Here is a 15,559-nt window from a genome sequence, read left to right on the forward strand (position 1 = left end):
AGAAAGACATGAGAAGTGACACTCTGAAATTCCTCTGCCCGTCTTTTGGGGGAAATTAATGTCTTCATCGCGCAATAAGGCAGTTGCATTTCTGAACTAGCCATGGGGGTAAAATTTTTCATTTTTCTGAGGCTGGCAGGGTGCTGATTTGGTAATTCTGGAGCATGTGGGTTTTGTTCAAAGGATGCATGGCATATGATTGATTTGGTATTGAGCATACAGGGTTATGGGGGGTTGTGATGGAGCTCCAGGTAGGGCTCTTAGAGATTAGAGTTAATCTGAGCTGTTTAAAAGGCCTGTCACTCATCAGATCTCCTGTGAGCTGCCCGCAGAGCCAAGGCCCACACCCCACTGTCTGGCCGTCAAAGTCGTTTTGTTGTCAAATTAAAAATGAATTCTTGGTTTTCCAGTACTTGCGTGTAAAAGTAAGAGCAGGGGAAGATTTGGAGTGCTGTCCAGTGGAGGTAAGATGAGTATCTGAAAACTTTTTCTCACACTCTTGGAATTGCACTCTTTCCTCTGTTTACATGAACATGAGTCTTTCCTGGCCAACAAGCACTAGCAGAAATTGACCAGCTTCGCCAGCAACACCATAACCAAAACCAGCACTAACCACCCTAGACCTGTCTGTTCAACAGACTACTCTACACGAAAAACCACCTCTTTCACATCATAGTGAATTCACTTTGGCAGTCTGAGAGCTATCAAACTTGCAAAGTCATTAAGTCTGGGAACAGAACTGGAGGACAACATAGAAGACTGCTTTCAAAAACAGCCGGAGTCCGAAAGATACACAAAAGCTACTCTCTGATTTCAAGGGTCTGCATGTAAAATCCAGTTCGAACAGGAACCTGCACTTCCTGCTGTCCGCTAGCCTCCTCAACCCTCTCCAGCTTATCCAGAAAGAAGGTCAGGGGGGTTGTTTTGGACAGCCTCTGTTTGTGGTTCCTCCTATTGTCCATCAAAGGGCAGCACAGGAAAGAGCAGACACAAAGATAAAAGTGGACAACCTCTCTCAGGACTCCTTAAGATCTTCTTGGAGACAGTGTAGAAACTCCCATTTCGAGTCGTGGAGGGAAACCAGAGCATAGTTGATGGTTGGAGAGGAAGACGGCTGGACATGTTTCAAACAACAACATGGAAAAAAGCAACTGAATCAGTAGTTGGCTAAACATAATTCAGTAATAATTCAGTATGATTAGATATAAACTTCAGGATTCCCCATACATGTATCAGAATGCATAATATATCACACTTCACAAATTCTTTTCTACTTCCAAGTCCAGAGTGGGCCCCATGGGTTATTATTGTCCTAGACCAGCCCCAAGAGTAAGGAGTTGGTTGTAACATTTTAAATGAACTGTAACAGCTATCCCCACCACAAACAGCCATAACATAGCTAACGGTTTTAGCATGTGGGCTTGAAGTTATGCTTATTATTGCAAGGCATGAAATTAAACTAGAGTAATGGGTACTTTAAGTTATATACGTCAGATATTTGTTTCTACAATACAATGATTGCTAGCCAAAAAATCTTGCCAATTAATTGGGAGTGGGTCAAATCAGGTCACAGATATAGTCAAAAAAGATTAAGATGAGAGCAGAAGTATGTCTAATAGTCAAGAAACTTTAATTAAACAACATAAGAATCAAAGTAACAGTTACCCCTTTTCCACCAAGGCAGTGCTGGTGCTAGTTCGGAGCCAGAGCCTAGTTTCAAATCGTTTCTTTGTCTTTCCACAGCCAAAGCACCAGCTCCGAACCAGGAAAAGTGTTTTTTAAGTGGCACCAAATCATTGCTGGTCTAGAATTAAGAACCGCTTACGTCAGCGGCTGGGGGCGGGGTTACCTTGACCAACAAGACGAACACAAACTTGTGACCGCCATTTTTGAATTAGCAGCTAACGTTAAACATGATGGACGCGCTTAAGCAAAAACAACAGTGGTCAGAGGAGGAAATAAGCTGCTTTCTTGCACTCTGGTCCTCTGCAGAAGTCCAGAGTAAATTAGACGGGGCTTCACGGACGAAACCTGTGTTACAGCAGATTCAGCGGGAGATGGCTACAGTGGGGTTCGACAGGAACGTCGAACAGATTAGCAACAAACTTAAAAAACTAAAAAAGGACTACAGCAATGCTATGACAACACATTGATGATCTGTCATCTGCTATTATTGTTTTACACAGGAAAAAGGAAGAGAGACAGTACTTCGGAACTGGTGCAGTATTTGAAAAGGGCAGATGAGAGGTTCTTGCAGTACAGCAAAGAAATGGACGATGCCTTGCGGCAGGACATGAGAGCAGACACACATTCTCTGCTTGGACTCATGGGGCGCATGGTGGCCATTATGGAGGCACAAGCGAAAAATGATTGCACAATCGCAAAAAAACTGCACATCACCACAGTGTTTTTTTATGTCCATATTTTATATAAATTATTTACAATTTTTTCTTTACTGCACTTTACATTTTGCAAAGTTTTATAAAGATTTTTATTGGTTGTTTTTGTTTAAATAAACATGTTTATTAATACAAATGTCTGGTTCAGTTTTTTTAATCAATGGAAGAGAATATAATACAATTTATGACAGTCCAGATGTCCTTAAACACAAATGGCGGTGTTACAAAAAGATGGAATTGTTGTATTCAAAGAATCACTCGTTCCCTCCGTTAAAATGCATCATTGATGCAGCTCTGATGTCAGCCCCTTCTGCGTTAGGATGCTCAGGTAGTGTCTGGACAGGAGGCTGAATATTTACAGTCCTGTCTGGGTGCTCTTCAGTGAAATTGTCACCATGTTCCTCACAAATGTTATGGAGCACAAAGCAGGTCAGTGCCATCGTCTTGCTCAGCTCCAGATTGCAGTCGTTTCTTTTTAGGAGGCACCTCCATCGTCCTTTTAATCTCCCAAAAGACATCTCCACAACCGATCGTGCACTGCTCAGTCTGTAATTGTAATTGTGTTGTTCAGGGGTCAGTCTGCCAGTGTCGGAAAAGGGTTTCATGAGCCAATTCTGCATGGGGTACGCCGGATCACCTATCAGGTAATGTCCAACATCACAGCCAGAGATGGTCACTTTGTTTTGCCCAAGTAATTCCCCGTCACTTAGGACCTCCCACAAATGTGACTGTCGGAGCACTCTGGCGTCATGCACACTCCCTGGAAAGCCAACACAAACATCCCAGAAAAGACCTTTGCCATCCACAACTGCTTGCAGAACAATAGAATGCCAGCCTTTCCGATTGAAATAGTCTCGTGGATAGTCCTCTGGTGCAATTATTGCACACTGTGGAACTCTCCAACGATTATTAAAGAAAGTGGCCATTTCTAACAACTTGTCAGCATCAGCAAATTTCATGTGGACGGGAAGCAGCACCGTGATGACTGTGTTGCAGAATTCCTGAACACAATTAAACAGTGCTGAGGCCTACTCCAAAAAGATGGCTGATGGTCCTGTATTCACCACCCGTGGCCAATTTCCAGATGGCAATGGCAACACGCTTTCGGATTGGGACACATAAACAGTAGTTTGTTTTCCTTCTCCCCATGACATGCTTGACCCGACTGCATATATACTCAAATGATGCTAGGGACACACGAAAATTCAGCATGAATTGTAACAGAGTGAAATTCGGAACAATTGTGTTCCACCAGTAGTCAGATCGTGGATATGCCCACATTACAGGTGACCTCCTCCTTGCCTTCAGCTGCAAGATTGGCTGTAAAGATTTTTTTTTTAAAGTCTAATTTATGGGCAATAGGGGGGCTGTATATTTTCTATCAAGTATACAGTGCAGTATAAATACTATAAAAGCAGTTGAGATGTAGCCGTGAAGCATTTATTAATTAATCTATATATAAGTGTAACGATTATCCACTGAAGAGGCAAGTTGAGAACCCAAGTGCAGTTTATTCAACATAAATCTTAACATAACTCAAAACGTAAAACAAAGACTTGGCAAAACTATAAACAAAGACTTGACTAGGCTAAACATAAACCTCACCTACAAAGCAGGTTACAACATCAATAACAGACAAAGACACACGGCAAACATGAGGGCTAAATACACACAGACTAATGACAAGACAAGTGACACCTGTGAACAGTGATTAAACAATGAACCAATGACAGAACACGACAAGATCACATGAGGGCATGGGAATTGCATGACAAGACCAGGAAACAAGACAGTGAACATGACACTCAAACATAACGTGAACATGATAAACTAAAAACATGAACAATGAACACGAACCAACATCAAAACACCCTGTGACAGATCCCCCCCTCTATGGGCGGCCCCTGATGCCCAAACATCACCAAAACACCAATAGCCTAACAACAAAAAGTCTTGGGGGAGGGATGGTGGTCCAGGCCCGTGCAGGGGCACCAGACCCAGACGTGACATGGACGGGCCTGGGAGCTTGGGCGGACCTGGACCCTGTGGCATGGGTGGACCTGGACGCTGTGGCGTGGGCGGACCTGGACCCTGTGGCGTGGGAGGACCTGGACCCTCAGGCATGGGAGGCCATGGCGGATCAGGAGCCGTGGATAGCCATGGCGGATCAGGAGCCGTGGATGGCCATGGCGGATCAGGAGCCATGGCGGATCAGGAGCCGTGGAGGGCCATGGCGGCAACGGCAGTTCAAGGTGCCATAGCGTTAACGGCGGTTCAGGGGGACACAGAGGCGTGGCCTTCATGTACCCCTTGCCCCTTGTGTCGGGCTACGGGCTCGTGGGCTGGAGCCTGGGCTCGTGGGCTAGAGCATGGACGTGGGCTGGACTCGCTGGTGTGGAGGGTACTGTGGGACAGTGGAGCTCCTCATCCATCGTTCCCACAGAAAAGGAAGAACCACTCAACAGCAGGGCTTGGTCAATGTAAAGCGACAACAAGGAGCCCCCAGCACCAGACCCTGGGACAGGAACCAAGGATCCTTCCACATAACCAAGGCACGTAGGCATCGCCGCATGACCTTTATCATTCGAAATGGATTTCCCCTTGGGGAGAATCCCTTGGTTTTGAGCCACCACTACAAGGGTCTCATGAACAGCAGGCCAAAAGGTATCACGTTGGACGCTGCTGCCATCAGACCCAGAAGTCTTTGAAACTGTTTTGCAGTGAGTGACTGGCCTAGCCTTATCCTGCATACGGAATCTAGGATCGATTTCACCCGGGCTGGCGCCAGCCGAGCCCTCATGGTCTTTGTATCCCATATTATGCCCAGAAAAGTGGTTTTCTGTTGTGGAGATAACACGCTTTTCTTTACATTTAGTCTTAACCCCAACTTTTTCATATGGGCGAGGACAGCATCTCAATGCTGAACCACCAGTTGCTCCGACTGTGCTAGAATGAGCCAGTCGTCTATGTAGTTGAGCACGCGGATGCCCTGGAGTCTCAGAGGAGCCAGTGTTGCATCCACGCACTTTGTGAATGTGATAAAGGTGATAAAGCTAGGCCAAACGGAAGAACCTGAAACTGGTATGCTTCGCCCCCAAAAGCGAACCTGAGGAACTTCCTGTGTTGAGGAAGGATGGAGACGTGAAAGTATGCATCTTTTAGATCTATTTTGACACACCAGTCCTCTGACCTGATCTGACACACAATCTGTTTCAGAGAGAGCATTTTGAATTTTAATCTTTTGACTGCTCGGTTTAGCTGACGCAGATCTAGAATGGGACGCAGCCCTCCATCCTTTTTTGGAACTATAAAGTACCGGCTGTAAAACCCTGACTCTCTGCAATGAGGAGGAACCCTCTCTATAGCCTCTTTCCGCAGAAGAGTCTGTACCTCCTGTTCCATTACCAGAGCCTGCTCGGGGATGACCACTGTAGATACCACCCCGTTGAACCTGGGCGGGTGTGACCCAAATTGAATTCTGTACCCTTTTTCTATTGTTTTCTGGACCCGCCCAGCAGCCCCAAAGGTATTCATTTTTCTCTGGAGAAATTTCTGGAATGCAGCTGACTGTTTCTTGGCTTCCTGAAACCTCTCGACTACCGAATTACGTCGCCGAAGAGGCCAGAGGGGGAGACAGGAGCATCTAAAAAAAAATTCTTATCTCTATCTCTGATGTCTGAGAGATTTAACCAGAGATGTCTCTCCGTGGCCACCAGGGCTGCCATAGAACGGCCGATGGATTTAGCCGCCTCCTTGGTGGCCCGAAGAGACAAGTCAGCTGCTCCTAACTTACGCAATGGTTTCTCTCCCTATTTCCTTCCACTCCTCATTTATATCTTGTAGCAGGTCAGCCTGATAAGCTTGAAGTACTGCCATTGTGTGTAAACAGGAAGCCGCCTGACCTGTCGCCGAGTATGCCCTACCCACGATGTTGTTCTTACTGGCTTAGTGGGCAGCTGCGGGGCCGTCAGCGACGATGCAGACTCAGGAGAGAGATAGCTCGCAAGCGTCTCTTCCACCTGAGGCATCGCCGCATAACCATGTTGTTTTAAACCCGAATATTGGAATATAAGGTGGTTGCTGGGTTATTTGGTCTAAATGATGAGGGTTTATTCCATGGTCTCGACACCTCAGTGTGAAGATCAGGAAAAAAACGGTAAGCCCCACTTTGGAGGTTGTGATCTGGACGGCAGAAAGCGCTCGTCTAATTTGCTTGGCTGACGGGCTTCCTGTTGCTCGGCTGGCCAGTCTATTTTTAACCTAGCGACAGCGCGAGTAACAACCTCCAAAAGCTCCTCCTGTGCGTGTTTATGAGGCAGCGAAATATCCTCATCTAAATTATCCAGGCTCACAACATCCAATTCCTCAGAACTGGAATGCTGCTGCACGAGCAGAAGAAGACTCGCGAGCTGAAGCGTCAGATCTAGCGGGTAAAGGCAGAGATAGGGGATCACCCGTCTCTAACCCCGCCGCTAGATCCATCTGCGAACCTCGGCAGCAGCGGGACCCGAGCCCTAAGGTACGCGAGCCGAAGCACCCTCCTCAAAGAGTGCTCGGAGGGACCGGAAAGTTTTCATTGCCAGTTTCTCACAATGCTCGCAGCCAGCCCCCTCGAGGGCTGCCTAGGCATGCTCCGGTCCCAAACACATCACACACAGCTTGTGTGTATCCCCACCCGTGATAAAACGAGGGCAGGGAGTAACACACTGTTTAAACTGTTGATTCGCCATTATATGTATGTATATATTTCTTTGAGAGACAAACACACATCAAATAGACAAACGATTTCACATAGAGCGCTTGTGAAGACACAGAAGCTGACACTGTTTGGTTCAGGGGTGCTTTATAGTTTCCTGGTTGCCGACGTCACCCGCCTATGACGTCTCGTCACGCCATTGGACTGATTTCACGAGTGCTTCATGACGCAATCACGCAGAGGCGTTCCCGCAGCGTTTGACGCAGCGTGAGTTCCCTTGAAAGGGAACTGACATGACTGCATTTGGTAGGCTATGTATCAGACAGATATCATCATATAGCTGACACAGTAATTTATCATGATGAGTTAAAATCAGAGAATCTATAGAAACTTGACATTATATGAGTGGTGTGTTGTCCATATGATTCTGTGCTCGAGATCCAAGCAATCAAAAAAGAAAAGAAAATTACATTAGTGACATTCAATCGCAGATCATGTTCGTTTCGTAGGAGGATGATCTGATTTTCTGTTTAATTATAGCATTTTATTAATTTCATGATTGTCATTATATATTTTTTTCATCATATGTAGTCATATTCATTTAACTATATTTATATCTTTATTTTGACATTTAAAACATTTTCAGACATAGTACACATGCTGCGTTGTGGGGGTTACCGATGTATCTTCATTAGGGATGGTCAATTCGGTGAAGTTTCCCGACTGACAACCGCCTCTCAATATATTAACTGTTAACTGATAGTCTAATTGTAACATATCCTATGCCTGCAGTTTCTATCTACCCACCACCAGAGGTCACCATTAAGACTTTTTCACTGCACACAGTTACATGTTACCCTGGACTACATTTCCCATGCTTAATTGCTCTAATTAGTTCCACACCTGTAGTCAATCACAAGGACTATAAAACACTGATGCACAAGCTCACTGATCGCTGAGTATTGTTAGCACATGTCGCTGTCTAGCTGATTGCTTCTTTACGGAGCCAACCGTGTTTTTAGTCTGTTCTAGTCTTGCTCTTGCCCTGTGTTTTCATCCTAGCCTGGTTTCCTGTGTTCTGCCTGCTCTTTGCCTGCCCTGGACTCTTGCTCGCCTTTGATTACCTCTATTTGTCTTGCCCTGTTTGGATACTGTTTGCCTTTCGCCTGGACCTTAGCCTGGTATGCTCTTTGTCTTGCCCATGTCATGCCTGTTTGCCTTTGTTTGAGCCCTGTCTGTTATTGACACATCTTTAATAAAAAGCTTTGCCTATGGATCCGCACGCCTCGCATCTCAGTCCCTCCGTTACAGAATACTCGGCCACCCGAGGATCCAGCGGCTTTTCTAAAGAACACTGGTCAGGTATGAACCTCGCAAGACAGTTTATTGGCCCTAGAACAGGGCATGCGACCGCTAGAGGTATATATTCAGGAGTATTTGGATTTAGCATATTTTTCTGATCTGCCTGATTGTGTTCTCATTGACTTCTTTTGAGCCCTGTCTGTTATTGACACATCTTTAATAAAAAGCTTTGCCTATGGATCCGCACGCCTCGCATCTCAGTCCCTCCGTTACAGAATACTCGGCCACCCGAGGATCCAGCGGCTTTTCTAAAGAACACTGGTCAGGTATGAACCTCGCAAGACAGTTTATTGGCCCTAGAACAGGGCATGCGACCGCTAGAGGTATATATTCAGGAGTATTTGGATTTAGCATATTTTTCTGATCTGCCTGATTGTGTTCTCATTGACTTCTTTTGTCATGAGGGACCTCGTACATCGCTCAGTCATCTTCTGGATTATGCTCTACTGAGAATTGGCTCTTTTTTCACTGTGGGGGTCGCAGAGCCATGTCATGTCTCAGCAGACCTTCCAGAGCCTCTTGTCGTCTCGGCAGACCTTCCAGAGCCTCTTGTCGTCTCGGCAGACCTTCCAGAGCCTCTTGTCGTCTCGGCAGCCCTTCCAGATCCTCGTGTCGTCTCGGCAGACCTTCCAGAGCCCTTGTGTTGCCTCGGCAGATCTTCCAGAGCCTTGTGTCATCACGGCAGACCTTCCAGAGCCTTGTGTCGTCTCAGCAGACCTTCTAGAGCCCTTGTGTCGTCTCGGCAGACCTTCCAGAGCCCTTGTGTCGTCTCGGCAGACCTTCCAGAGCCTTGTCGTCACGGCAGACCTTCCAGAGCCTTGTGTCGTCACGGCAGACCTTCCAGAGCCTCCTCACAGCATGTCTGCCACCTTAGAGCCACGTCTTGTTGCGGTTGTCGTAACGCAACCCTCTTCTGATCTGTCAGGGGAAACCGTTATGCGTCAAAGGTTGGCATCCAGCGTGGAGGATCCACCGCTGGCATCAGTATGCACAGCTGGGATCCCTGAACCAACTCATTCTAGCCCTCCTGCTCCTGAACTTATTTCCCCGTTGGCAGCACTCCCTATAATGGGGGTCGCTTTATGGTGTATCTGGGCTTCGTATACCACCACTGAATATCCAGAGGTGTCGGCTTATGCTGCAGAACCTGCTGAGGTAGCGGCGCTTCCTTCAATGTCTCTAGAGGTGGTGGCAGATGCTGCAGAACCTTATAAGATGGCGTTCGCTTCAGCTCCTGGCGCAGTGGTGACGTCTAGCAATGAATTCTCGTCTTGTTTTTAATTGGCCACGGAGGCCATTTGTGAAATCTTGTCCTGTATCGACCCAGCCGCAGAGGCTGTCTGTGAACTTTCATTCTGTTGTGAACCAGCTCTGGAGGCCGACTATGAACTCTTGTCATGTCCTAGACCAGCCATGGAGACCATTTCTGAACCCTTGTTGTCCTGTCCTGAAACCACTTCAGAGGCTGTTTACGAACTGTCAACCTGTCTTGACCCGGCCAAGAAGGCCATCTATGAACTGTCATCCTGTTCTGAACCAGCCAAGCAGACCGTCAATGAATTATTGTACCTTCCTGAACTGACCTCAGAGGTCATAAATGAACAGTTTTTCTGTCCTGCTATCCCTGTCACAACCCTAGAAGTTTCAACCCAAGAGTTTCCTGTCGGTTCCAGTAGCTTTGTCATAACCAAAGATTCCACAAATGTCTTATCTGACTATCCTGTTCCTACCCATGAGTCTAATTATGAGCTGTCTACCCATCCAGTTCTCTCAAATGTGTCTGATTTTGAACTATCTGTCTTGCCAGTTTCAGTCAATGTTTTTGGTTTTGAACAGTCTGGTTATTCAGTTCCTATCAACACACTCCATTTAGAAATATCTGCCTATAATGAATCTCTTTCAGAATTTTCTGCCAGTCCAATTTCCTTCAATGAACCAATGTGTGATTTTGTCAGCCAGTCTAGTTTCAGTCAATGCTTGTGATTTCTGTTTTCCCCATCAAGTCAGATTTTTTTTTTGAACTGCCTATCTGCCTAGTTTCATGAACCTGATTTGAACACTCCGTTCATCCAGTCACTCCCAAAGAGATTCTGATTGAACCCATTGCATTTCCTGTCTCGGTCCTTAGGACCATGGATACATTGTCTGTGTTTTATGTCTCAGTTTTCCTTAGGTTTCAGTCTTTACCATGGGTCCCTGATCCATCTGGGCCACCGTGGTGGTCCGCTTGCATACTCTGGTGGTCTTCAACCCAGCTTGTTCTGCTTTGGTCATCTGTCCAGCCTGCTTCGTCCTGGCCCTGCTCGTCTGTCCAGCCTGCTCCGTCCTGGCCCTGGTCGTCTGTCCAGCCTCTCTGGCCGCTTACTCAATCTGCTCCGCCTTGGCTGCCCGATCTGACTGTCTTCAATCTTACTCCCACCACATGGTCCTGGCCCTCCGTCCCTTCCCCTGTCCCGCGTCTGGAAGCCGCTCCTTGGAGGGGGGCTCTGCAACATATCCTATGCCTGCCGTTTCTATCTACCCACCACCAGAGGTCACCCATTTAGACTTTTTCACTGCACAGTTACATGTTACCCTGGACTACATTTCCATGTTTCATTGCTCTAATTAGTTCCACACCTGTAGTCAATCACAAGGACTATAAAACACTGATGCACAAGCTCACTGATCGCAGAGTATTGTTAACACAAGTCGCTGTCTAGCTGATAGCTTCTTTACGGAGCCAACCGTGTTCTTGGTCTGTTCTAGTCTTGCTCTTGCCCTGTGTTTTGATCCTAGCCTGGTTTCCTGTGTTCTGCCTGCCCTGGACTCTTGCTCGCCTCTGATTACCTCTATTTGTCTTTCCCTGTTTGGATACTGTTTGCCTCTCGCCTGGACCTTAGCCTTGTAGTCGGATTATCCTCTTGCCTTGTCCCCTGGATGACGTTCTCTGTTTGATGACCCTCGTCTGTCCCTGGAATGCTTTGTCTTGCCCATATCATGCCTGTTTGCCTTTATTTGAGCCCTGTCTGTTATTGACACATCTTTAATAAAAAGCTTTGCATATGGATCCGCATGCCTCGCATCTCAGTCCCTCCCTAACACTAATATTATAATATTAAACTGGCATTAAATAAAAACCCGTTAAAAAGACAAAAATTTTTTCACTGGTTTATTTTAACGTGCAAACCGCAGCATGCAGCAGCAGACCGCTCAACAGCAGAACCTGGATTCACACATTATCACATTTTCACGCACCTGCAGCGTTTCTGACAACAGAGAAAACCGAATAAAATGTATATAAAAAGCATAAAATAGCCTAAATAAACACTAAATATTGCTCTCTTAGCCTAAATAATTAATACATTAAGATGACAAAACGAAAACACACTGAATCTGTTTTAATCTTAAGAACCAGCATTATTTTTTTTTTGAGTCAGAATAATTTTTTGTCAAATAAAAATCGCAGTCTATTCGCTCGCTCATTCCGCTCAGCGCTGCTCGCTCAACCCAGAATGCCCTTTGTGACATTGCTCGAAAATATGTGAAGTGATATGAGAAGCTAAGGCTGTCCCCGAATAAAGTTTTTTTTTTTTTTTTTTTTTTTTTTTTCCTACTCCACTAGTTTATTTAAGCCAGGGGTCAGCAACCTTTTTGGACCAAAGAGCCATTTTTCATTTTTGGTTAAAGCATTTTTCCAAAAGAGCCACAGTAAAAAAAAATATAAAATTATTTTAAAATATGCTTTTTTTCAATAAAATGTCTATTTACACTGTCTGAATCATTTCCTATCGCATGTATAGTGTGCTATGTGCCATTCACCATGTAGAAAATAGTAAATGTGTGATCAGCTGACTGATTTCAGCCGCTGCTTCAGCGTCTATTTATAGTGTAAGGGACGGGCGCTTCAGATTCTAGAGAGCATTTGATTGGACAGAAGATTTGATGAGAAGGTGAAGTCTGCGATGATGTCATCAAATTCTGTGATCCATTTTAACGGAAGTGAGAGACTGGACGTTTTGAAAGCTTATGTCTCCAAAATGCGAATTTTGTCATTGTTTTGGAACCTTAAGGCTAAAATAATCATACTAAAAGCTAAAAAACTTCCATTTTGATTTCAGGGGGCCTTTAAAGATTATATATTATATATTGAGCTGATCTTCACACCGTAGGCCTATATTGCATATTTTGCTTTTACTATACAGCAAACAAAAAAAACTAAATAAATAAGTAACTTAAAAAAAAACATTTTAAGCTGTTTAACTGTATTAAGGCCTGTACACACCGGGACGAATATCGCGCGTGCTTATTGCCAGCGTTTTTCGTGACGTTTTTCGGCGCGTCTTGAGTGTTCACACCCAATCGATTTCCACTGGCGATGCGCCGAGTGAACGTGCACATTCAGTAGATGCGCTACCGGTACACAAGGTGCTGCTGCGGCACTTTACGCTTCTGACACTCGCTTGTCACACAGAAGAAGAAGAGAGACAGTATTTACGTGCTTGCCAAAACCATAGACATATTATGTCTATGGCCAAAACCATTCACACACACACTTTTTGCTAAATGGCAAGCTCATCTTCCTTCTTTGTCTATTTACTTCTTCGTCGTATCAATGCGTGCTCGGCAAGATTGAACGCCACCAAGTCGTGTTTTACTATCACTTCAGCAGCTCCAGGCACGTGAACAAAAGTGCCGATCTCATTGGTCGGGCAGTTTTTAACGCGCCGCGTCAAAAAAAAAAACGAACCGAGGCGTTTTTTTAAAAATGACGCTTTTACGCCTGCCGTTTTGCGCGTCGGTGTGCACACTCACATTGGTGCCCTTTGTTTAGTCACGAGGCGTTAAACGTCGGCGATAAACGCACGCGAAAATCATCCCGGTGTGAACAGGCCTTTATTCTGTCAAAATTCTTACTTTTGGTAAACGGTTAAACGGTCAATAATCATCCCTAATCTTCATTTCTTCTCGATAATTTGCTTGATAATCAGTCTTCTTTTGGTTTATTTTTGTTTGGTTGGCAGGTGATAAATAGTTATATTTTATATAGCTAAAATATATTTAGTTCCAGGTGTTTGGCTTTGTTTGAAGTGCAAAAAACTACACAGTATTACTTAGTTGTTGTTGTTGTTGCAAAATAGACACATTTATTGGATATTTCTCCCCATTTTCTTTATAGGAATGAATAATGATGAAAAAGTGCTTCGTTTTCCACCACTTGAGGGCGTGGCCGACTTTCAGCCTACATCAATAAACCCCGCCCTCAAGCCTGATTGACAGTGGACTGTGTTAGACATCAATGCAAGTGCAAATTGCGATTCCATTTGAATTTTGTGCAGGTTGTGGCAGGACACGGAGGAAATGAAATAGCAAATAGATGATTTTCTATTGCCATTTCAAAATGGCAGGGTCATAACTTGTAAGACATTGGAAATGCAATTGCAAACAGACTTTGCTTTTCCATTTGAAAATTGGCAGTCGTTGTGCGTTCGTGTAAACGAAAATGCAAATGGCAATGCGCAATTTGCAATTGCATTTGGATTATGTCACATTTTATGCGTCCACAAATTGAAAACGCATTTGCAAATACAATTTGCAATTCCTTTTGAAAATTGTCCGCGATATCCTTCCATCCATTAAAGCAGCAGTAAGAATAATTAATAATATAATATAGAATAGAACAACACTGACAGTCAGTGGACAATTTTTTCTGCAGATTAACTACTTTTGGTTTTAATATTGTGAGTGGTTTTTGCTTATAATACAGATTTAGGTAAATTGCACTTTAAGTAGAGTTTTTACAAAACAGTGTCGTTATACTTCTTACACCAATGCTTAATACATTTTTATTTAACCGCAATGTGATCGATTATCAGCAAAGTTGATGCTAGGAGGGTAGCAACATGCTGAGGTTAAAGCTGACATCTTATTGTTAAAAATAAATGTTATGTACATACCGTTACTCTCGCCTGTAATCTCAGTCTGTACAAATTACGGCGAGCCGCACGAACACGTTGGATCCACAGTGTTTGGATGCCGATGTAGGTCCGCAAAGCCATGAACATCAATAGCAACGCAACGTCCGCCATTGTTTATGGTGTGTTTGTGTTTGGCGTTGCTGGGAAAGATGTGACGTAGACAGTGACGTAAGACCCGGCTCTGTGCTGGCTCTCTAGCCCCGTGGAAAAGCACACCAGTTCTTAAAAGGCTCGTCAGTCGAACCAACTCCGAACCGGCAGTAGCACTAGCTCTAAACTAGCACCTGGTTCTTACTGGTGGAAAAGGGCAGAGTGTGTATTTAAAGGGTTAGTTCACCCAAAAATGAAAATTCTGTCATCAATTACTTACCCTCATGTCGTTCAACACCCGTAAGACCTTTGTTCATCTTCGGAACACAAATTAAGATATTTTTGTTGAAATCCGATGGCTCAGAAAGGCCTCCATTGGCAGCAATGTATTTTGCACTCACAAGACCCATAAAAGGTATTAAAGACGTCGTTATAAAGTCCATTTCACTACAGTGGTTCTACAATAATTTTATGAAGTGACGAAAATAGTTTTTATGCGAAAACCCCCCCAAAATAAAGACTTTATTCAACAAGTTTCTGTCTTCCGTCTAGGCCTCAGACGTGAACTCACGAAGCACCACGACGAATGTGCGAGAATACGACATAATGCCGGCGTTCAGGCATCCAGGAAATGCACACTTTAGCCCCATTTTGACCACTACGCCAAGACCTAGAGCACGATCAATGTAGAATTCAACAGCTTAGATATGGCGCGTCTTCCTCTGCTTGTAAACAAAGCTCCTTGCTTCTGGGTCATGTGTCAGAACACCGGCTCTATTCTCGCGCATGCGTCATGGTGCTTCGCGAGTTCACGTCTGAGGCCTAGACGGAAGACAGAAACTTGTTGAATAAAGTAGTTATTTTGTTTTTGTTTTTCACACAAAAACTTTTCTCGTCGCTTCATAAAATTATTGTAGAACCACTGTATTGAGATGGACTTTGTAACGACGTCTTTAGTACCTTTTATGGGTCTTGTGAGTGCAAAATACATTGCTGCCAATGGAGGCCTTTCTGAGCCATCGGATTTCAACAAAAATATCTTAATTTGTGTTCCA

This window comes from Gobio gobio (genome assembly GCF_949357685.1).
Source record: "Gobio gobio genome assembly, chromosome: 18".
Taxonomy (NCBI): Eukaryota; Metazoa; Chordata; class Actinopteri; order Cypriniformes; family Gobionidae; genus Gobio; species Gobio gobio.